Consider the following 9602-nt stretch of genomic DNA (forward strand, 5'->3'; position numbering starts at 1 on the left):
CAATAATGTACAGTATGTGGAAAATAATGTGTTTTTTGAACCTTAAACCGCATAAACACATTTCATTACACGAAATACACAAAATAATGTTCTTTTTAGCAGCATCATATGACCCCTTTAAAAACACTGTTGACTGAAGTTCAATATAGCCTAATTCATTAACGTAATGGGACATGCAAAATGGCTGATAAACTGATGAAAACCAATGCTCTAAAATATTTTATTATTATTATTATTATTTTGGAGTTTTTAGCATTAAATTAAATCTGTCAATTAATGTGATGAATCTGCGAAGTTCGTATTCCATAATATCAGTATGGAAACTTAAACACTAGACTTCTGTTACAGACTCCCTGGAGATGTTGCCAAAAAAGCATGTTAAAGCACATAATTGGATGAGGAAGTTGTGGGAATACCTCGAGGAGTTGGTGGAGGTTTGTCCCGGGGCATGCAGGCTGACTTCAGAGGGGGAGCGAGGGCGTGTTTGTGAGAGGGGCTAAACACTGGCTCCGGGGTCCGGGAGGGATTTACCACAGTCTGAGGAGAATAGACAAACTTTCGGAGGACTTGTGACCCAGATTCCACTCACAGGTAAGAGCCAGTTTCTTAAAACCTCCACAAACCATGTAGGCTATAAATGCAGCGATTTCGTACAAAAGTAGAAAAGCCACCGTAGTTGCTAAAAAAAACAGAGAATATCGATAGACGGAAGAAGCTGCCACATGTATTATTTATCAAAGGAAACCCAATTCATTCATTCATCACTCACTCACTCAGTCGTCCCGTTTGTAATAAAACATTCGGTCTGTTTAGCATCACATCAGTACTTTAGATAGATAGATAGATAGATAGTGAGTGAAATTATTTTATATGACATTTTTTAGTCACATTTCTTTTAAATTTTGGCATCGGCGCGGTGCACGTATTTTGAAAACAAGTAGAGCCGCGCTCTCATAAATGCACAACTTACTTAAATGGGCTACTTTTAAACACTTTATTACTTAAAAGATTAAACTATTAACAATCTAATATAATGTTAATAGGTTTTCCTTATAATTCATATCAGTGCTGGATTAATAATCACATTTACCTTTTGAAAACACATGGGAAGGATACCTATTTACATACTGTGTTTGTGTATATGTCATGTAATCCAATGATATGCAGACATTTTAAGTGTCTCTAAACTATTTAAATGATTTTTGGGACAACTGTATGTTAAGTTTTTCCATTTTATTAACATTTTTATGTGAGTCTTGCATTTCTATGTAACTGCACGTAAGTGCTACTTTGAATAAGTTTGTAGTTTTATGCTCTGATGCATTTCTCTGTCTTCATGTCATGCCGGGTCATTTTGGGTGTGTTTTTGTCAATTATGTAACGAGGTAAGGGTGTGCATGTGTGTGTCATGTCTAGTCATGCTGAATAAGCTTAGGCTAGTGTAACATTCGAACAACAATCCAAAATTCAAAGGTTTGTTTTGTAGTCAGGTTGGTGTTGGTAGGGAAAATGCTTTAAAATGACTCATAGTTTGAGAGTAACACATTTCTGAGCAGCACGAAAAGCCATGACAGCAAAAGCAACCTGTAGGATGAGACGCGTTGTGAGGTGTGTCTTCAGGATACCATTCCGATATTTCATATAGCGATATTGTGTTAAGTAAAAAACGTGCTTCCACTACAGGCTGACATAGTTACCTTTCACTGTATATTACATCAGACATAAGGATGTGTCGCTGCTTTTCCACATTTCTCTTCCGCTCCCAGACAGTTAATTTGTGATGCACAGTTAATAAACTGTGATGCAACACCCTTCCCATTCCCTCTTGCCTCTCCTCTCCAAACCTTTTCAGTGTGATTCTGAGTTCTTCATGCTTCATTTGGGAATCACAGCCAGAGAACACCCAGGCCATTCTCTCACTCACCCCCTCCTTCATTCATTAACCATTGGACAGGCGCTCTCATTCCCTGCCTCCTCATCATATTCCCTTTCAAATCCTCTAGAATGCCACTTCCAGAGTCCACTTCATGTGACCTCATATCCTGTGAACCAGAGGTACAGGTTTTTGCTCAAAGGTTGCTCGTTTGTGGCTTAGGAGACTTACTGTAATTAAGAGGTTTTCATTCCAGTGTTGTTGTTGTTATTAAAAACTATTTACAAATATTTTAATTGATTGAAATAAAGCTAAAATAAAATATAAATAATTGATGAAAAAGTATTTAAGAAAACATAAATGAAAATTAGAAATGCAGTCTTTTCTGAAATAAGTACTAAAATAGTTGAAACTGAAATAAAAGTAAATTAAAGATGAATAAAAAATAAAAACAAAACCTAATAAAAAAGCACATACTATTTACAAGAAACGCATAAGACATGATGTGAAATATAAACACAATTACTAAAACTAAGTTTAAAATGAAAACTGGAAATATAAAACATTAAATAAAAAAGCTGATACATTGAATATTAAATACTAAAATAATATAAAAAAATAACTAATAACTCTTAAAATAAAAAAGGAAATTAAGAGGTTTTCATTTCAAGAGTTTCAAAATTGCTGAAACTAAAATAATAGCAAATAGAAATAAAAAGAGGTAAAAACAATACCATGCAATATTTATTAAAAACACATGAACAAGACATGACAAAGTTGCAAAATAACACAATTACTAAAGTTAAAATGAAAACTGAAAATATGAAAATAAAAGCTAATTCAAAACTTTAAATAATAGTATAAACAATTCTAAAATCAGAGTTTTTTTCCTATAACTTTTCTTTAAATTAAAAAATAAATAAACAAACAAAATAGGCAATACATTTGTAGACACGTATAGCACTATAAAATGATATGGATATTCAATTACTTATTAAAATGAATGAATTTGACACCGTTTGAGATATTGTGGAGATCTTTTCTAAAACTCTAGAAGTGACACACTTTTTCTCAAGAGCTAATAAATGAGTCTTCATTTATCGCCATTGCTGTCAATGAGCAATAATTGCGATATCAAAGATTTCGTTAAGGTTTTCTTTCCAGTGAGCTTATTCACTTGTGATTCTCCATCCTCACACGACTGAACATCACTTTTCACTCGCATACATCCCGTCTCCTAACGGTGAGGTTTTACCTTACACACATATTCGGATCCTGAATGTCTTTAGTCTAACAATGTGCCTGTTGTTCTGAGCACTGAGGTTCTCTCGGCATTGTAAGAGGTTCAGACCATGTTGTGTGTGTGTGTGACAACTGGGTTATAAATCAAATACAACTTTGTTCTCAGTGCCTATTGAAATAATAATTATCTGTTGAACTATTGGGTGATTGCCAGGGTGTTTAAAGTAGTTTTCAGCATGTGGTTGCCAGGACTGTGCTGCTAAGATGTTGTACACTGTAAAAAATGACCGTGAATTTAACGGTAAAAGACTAAAAATGCTACAGTAAAAACCTGTTAAATGGTTAACGGTAAATTCCCCTACTATATACGGTGAAAAACTGTATTGGACATTAATTTTACGGTAGTATACCGTTTTTGGAAGTGAAAAAGACTGTATAATTTACAGTGAATAACCGTAAATTAACATTCCCAGAATTCCCTGCGTTACATTTCAAATTTGATGTTTTTTTGTTAAACTGTTTCTTATTTTTTTTCTTATCAGTTTTGTATATTAAGGTTGTGTGGTACACCTAATGTTGTTAAATGAATGTTTATTGCATTATTTCAGTTTCATGTGTGTTACCATGATGGTGTTTAGTGTTTGTGTGAATGACACTGTGCACCTTCTATAAATGTTATTATTTAAAAGCTGCTTGTGATGGGCTTTGGTTCATCATGTGACTTTCTCATCACCACCTGCATTTGGTGGTTATCAGTGTATTACAAAGGTACAAAACAGATTTCAGTACTTCAATAGGTTGGTATATTAACATTATATCAGTTAATGAAATTACGGTATTTAACTGTAAATTTAAGTTAAAACCGTAAAACCTAAAACGTTGCTACTGTATTTTTTACGGTAAAATTCTGGCAACCACAGCTGCCGTTTTTTTTTACCGTAAATTTTACGGAATTTTTTTTACAGTGTAAGTATAAGTAAATACAGCTTGAGTTCTTCTTTCAGTGTAAGTTTGTTGAATTGTTTTCAATTATTTGATCATCCACTAGGCAAAACTGTCAGTCCGATCACTTAGAAAAGCAATAGCACACCTCTCAGCAATAAGACCGCTGCTCTGAGGCATCATTCATGTTAGCAGCACAAACGAACCGTTTCTCCATTCATCACATTGTTTGTACAGGAGCTCCGCCTGAGGTTTTCTCTCTCAACTACAGCCTGTAATGTTTATGACACTTTTTTTTAGTGGGTACAATTTTACGACCTAAAGAACAAACTAAAATGCCGTTTAACGGTTCCGCACAGGAAACAACACCGTCCTGAGATCACAACCGCAAAATTCACGCTTCCCGTGGCCACATGTGACACTAATAATGCTCTTCAGTAATGGACCATGAGTCAGGGTAGACACCTTACATAATTGGACACGACTGAAAACAAGGCTGTGAGGGATGTACAGTCTGTTCAGTGCTGTCTCAAGGTCAGGCATCACACCTCAACTTTTGGTCTCAAGGAATTTTTGGGAAGATATATTTTCAGTGCTTTTTCAGCTGAATGATTGACATGAAGGTACACTGCAGAATATTACACACTGAACCCCTCACAGCCTCGTTTTCATATTAAATATGCTTTAAAACTCTCCAGAATGCTCAACTTTTACTGTACACTCTCAGACAAAAATGTACATTTATACCTTATTTACCCCTAACGGCGGCATATGAGTACCTTAAAAGTACATATTAGTACCTAAAGTGTATTAGTAACATAATGTGCAGATTAGTATCTAAAGTGTACATATTAGTGCCTAAATGTAGATATTAGTACCTGTACATATTAATACCAAAATGGTACATATTAGTATCTAGAGTGTGTGTGTATATATATATATATATATATATATATTACTACCTAAAGTGTATACAGTATATTAGTACCAAAATGTACATATTAGTATCTAAGGTGTATGTATTAGTACCAAAATGTACATATTACCAAAGACTATAGAAATACAAAGACAGTTCACTCCTGTACTTATAAATGGGAGAAATGCGCAATATGGCGCGATAGTCCCGAATCCTAAATAAAGGAGCCAATCGTTGATTGGTAAAGTCATTGCGTCACTGCAGCGGCCGTTAGAAGCTCCGGTTGCCATAGAAACCTGAGGCTGGACCAGCCGTGTAAATATTAGTACCAAAATGTACATTACCTACAGTGTATATATGTACCAAAAATGGTACATATTATTAGTACCTAAAGTGTAAATATTAGTACCAAAATGGTACCTATTATTACATAAAGTGTAAATATAGTACGAAAATTGTACATATTAGTACCTAAAGTGTACATATTCGTACCAAAATGTACATATTAGTACTTATAGAGCTTGTACCAAAATGGTACATATTAGTATATTAGTACCTAAAGTTTGTATATTATTACCTAAAGTGTACAGTCCCAATGTCAGCTTTTGTACCTTTTTTTTCTGAGAGTGTAAGTACATTACTGTACAGGCAAGTTGTTCGGTTTTACAAACAAGTCGAAATAGTTTTTGTGTCTAGATAAACCTATAAAAGACATTTGTCTCCTCATCTCTGCTCTTTGTGAGTTGTTGATATCTGCCGTGTTGGTGTCTGAGAGCTTGAGTTTTCTTCAGCGACGGAGGCTGTAACTCCTGTAGGCCTTTCTTTGAAACGCGCTTTAGTTCATTTAGCACCAGTTTGAGTAATAGCCTCTGTCACTCTCTCCCCTCTTTGTTCTGTTTAAGTTCCCAAGTGAGTGCCAGAAACACACAATAGTGCCTGTCTACCTCTGACAATGGCCCTTATGAATGAGGGAGGGAGGGAGAGAAAGAGAGAGGTCTGTCCTCATCTGTGATGCAGAATCATTTTCAGATGTCATCTCTGCTAAATCCATTTATCTCCAGCTTTTGTGGACCTGTGACAGAGAGAGGGATGTGCAGAGATGCTCAGATGAAAGGGATTTCCCTGTTTACTGTTGTGTTGCTTTAACCCTTGCCTCTAAAGTGACCACGTGGGGTGTAGAAAAGTTTTTTTTAAATTCCTTGTTAATCTGCAAAAAAAAAGCATAGCTCTACTGTTTAAAATACTTTTGTTAAGCAGAGACACATTAAAGTGACCAAGACATTTATAAAGTTAGAAAAGGTTTGTTTTTCAAATATTGATTTTCCCGCTAAATCTTCCTGAAAATGTATAACGGTTTCCACAAAAATATTAAGCAGTGCTACTTTTTTCAGCTGTGTTAAGCACCAAATTGAGAATTATTTCTGAAAGATCAAGTGACACTTTTTAAAATAACATTTTAAACTATATATTAAATAATATACGAGAATGTATTATATATGTTAAATATATAGTAAATAAAATATTTAATTAGAATAGATAAAAAAGAAAAGTTATTTGTAATTGTAGTAATTTATTTATTTACTTATTTATTTAGTTTTTATCTGTATTTTTATACAGTATAATGCAACAAAAGATTCTGCAAAATCCAGACTTTTGAAAGGTAGTGTATATGTATCATATGACATAATATAACAGTTTAAAATATATAATATATTGAGTAATAATAAGTTTATATAATATAATATATAACATTTAAAAATGTATATATTAATATATAATAAATAGAACATAATAAATAAAAAAAAGACAATTATTTTAAATTGTAAAAATAATTCACAATATTACTGTTTTTACTGTATTTTTGACCAAATAAAACTGAAAATACCAAAAATCTTTCCTACCTCAAACTTTCGAATGGTTGTCTATGTGTCATGTCATCATCATATATTTATCATTTATAAAAACGTTTTGGGCAACATTTTGGAATTGTATTATTACATTTTAATGATTTTAAATTGTACTTTGTATAAAATTTGTACATTTTACTAAAATTTAATGTTTAATATTCTTACATTTCTTGGAAATTTCTGAACTGTTTTAAAACGGCTGATATACCCATGAATTAAATTTTAGTGCCAAATAAGGCTATAAAATAGAATACTTTTTGAACATGACAGCATCGATTAATTGGGATAATAAACTATACCTCTTTTGTTTGTGAAAATTGTATTATTATTATTTTATTAATGATTATGGTTTAAATTATGACTTGAAGGTTTTGTGGTCTGGACATTCTGTTTTTAAATTCTAATGTATCTTGAATCAATATTATTATACTATTATTGTAAATATTAGTCATACTGATATATATATAGGTTGTCTTATGTCATTATAGAGTTGTATTGTGTGCATATCATCATCCGTGGCTATTATAAACCAAGTTGTGACACTGGCTGGCTTCGGCATCTCTAGAGTTAAGTATTCTGGAGACAAACATCACGGCACTTGCTGTGGTGGCATTTAAAGAGAGAGAAGGGAGGGCATTTTCCCTCTCTGTGGGAATACCAATGCAGGGCGAGGGGTGATGACATCATGCTTTGTCCTCCTGTGCTTTTAATGGGGGAGGAAGTGGGTGAGAGGTTAGAGAAGAGAGAGAGAGGCTGTGAATTGAGTCCCGGGAAGTGAGCGTGTTTGGGTCGTCTCATTGGCAAATGCGTTTACACTGGGGCCTCCCAGTCACCCCATCTCAGCACCAAATCAGTGCGACTTTACTCGCTTCAGCAGTATCATCTTCTGCTGCGGGACCCCATTAAAATTTACTTGCAGCTTGTCAGCGAGAAACCACACCTCTCGTCATCTCCACCTGTTCTTCTGTGTGTCATGAAACGCTTCCACACCTGTGCTGTGTTTATGTTTCGGCTGCGTGTGTGTCCTGCCTCCTCGAAAATGGCCGAGAGTTACCCGAGCGCCTGTTGTGTGTCGGCCAATCATCATTACTTCCTCCTGGCATTCAGATGAGGCTGAAACATTAGTTGGCTTCTCTCAGGGCTGAGTGCTTTTCATTCAGGTTTTGTTCTCAGACCTCTTTACAAGAAATCAATGAGAGCGGTTAGTAATTTAGAGTCACTGCACATTAATGTAATTCAGTGTTAATGCACCAGATCATTTCAGCATAGAGTTAGAATAATGGACTATAATTGCTGGTGGTTTTTGTAATGATTATTATTATCTTTTAGCATATTGGACTCGCCACATTTTTTTTAATAACAGTAGGTCACTCAAGGTCGTGCCTATACAGTGATTTTTTACCTAGGGTTGCAAAGGGGCGGAATGTTTCCGTAAACTTTTTCCAAAATTGTCCAAAAAATCCTGGAAAGTTTCCAAAAATTCCAGAAATTTACCGAAAATGTTCTGCCTCCCTAATTTTACCGCAGTTAACTGCTCTGCTTTGTATTGTGTCTTGACTTGATTTTCGATTCAAACAATTACTGAAGTATGTTTTACAATAAATTGCAATTTGAGTTTTTCTACTGCAAAATGTCACGTGTCTCTGGAAAACAGCGATCCATGATATAGTATTATGTTTAATACCAAAGTTAATGAGTGATTTGTGGACACTATTGTTTTTAGATTTGTGGTGTGAAAATGATATATTTTTACTTCAAAATAAAAACTAACCCTGCCCAGAATTTGCACAGATGGCATGTTGTTGCTATTACTATTTTAAAATAAATACTTATTGTAATTGATGGGGTTGTTGTTCAGTATTTCAACAAATCAGATGTATATTTAAGATATTTTTGCTTTTCATTACAAACTATAGGCTAATTGAGTGAAATTTCATTTGCATTTATAATGTTGCTGTTATGACATATCTACAATTAAAATATGGACAATTAAATATGTAAATATTCAAATGCCTGTACATGAATAATAGAAAACAAATGTCGTTATGATGAATGTCTTTTTACTGGGATTATGCTTTGTCTGTCATTGGTTCAGTTATTCAACTAATATATAAATGTATAAAACAAATACAATGTATAATATTAATAAGAAAGTCTAATAAGGTCACATTACCTCAGTAGCCTCTTGGAATAATTTTACATTTTGTTCTACAGCAACTAATTAGCAGATGTTTCTGTTTATTTCCTATAATTACGGTGGCCGAGAGAGCTCAACGCGCTGCAAATGAAAAAACACATGCACATTTTACTACTAAAATAAATAAATAGCCTATATATACATCCTTCTTCTTCTTCTTTATATAAAAATAAATACAAATAAAACATGGTTACTATGGTTAAACCATGGTAAATAAACCACGCTAACCTAGTTTAGCCATGGTTTTTGTACAACTGTGGTTATACAATTGGTAATCAATACATGGTTACTACATTTACTATAATAAAACCATGGTTAATTTTCATAAGCATCGTTGCGGTCCCCCTTTGTGGTCTGTGCTACTTGAAGTGCGTTGTTTGTTTGTGTCAGGCACATTATGCAAATATTTCCAAATAGTGAGGTAGATATGTGGGGGCGTGTTAGAACGAGCCGTTTTAGGGGGGCGTGGCAGAGTTTTAACTTTGATAAAGAATATCTCTTTGGTTTTGAGACTTTAGTCTTTGC

At 34.0% G+C, this 9602-nt stretch overlaps 1 protein-coding gene across 1 annotated transcript in view; it reads left to right on the forward strand.

The window, feature by feature from the left end:
- Positions 1–518: 518 nt before the first annotated feature.
- Positions 519–9602, forward strand: part of LOC107710839 (long-chain-fatty-acid--CoA ligase 6-like) — a 26365-nt gene continuing 17281 nt past the window's right edge. The window contains exon 1 of the mRNA XM_016515690.1: positions 519–591. The gene's annotated coding sequence lies outside the window, so the exon portion shown is untranslated. The remainder of the gene's footprint in view (positions 592–9602) is intronic.

Source organism: Sinocyclocheilus rhinocerous, unplaced genomic scaffold (assembly GCF_001515625.1).
Source record: "Sinocyclocheilus rhinocerous isolate Xijiao unplaced genomic scaffold, SAMN03320098_v1.1 scaffold1198, whole genome shotgun sequence".
Taxonomy (NCBI): Eukaryota; Metazoa; Chordata; class Actinopteri; order Cypriniformes; family Cyprinidae; genus Sinocyclocheilus; species Sinocyclocheilus rhinocerous.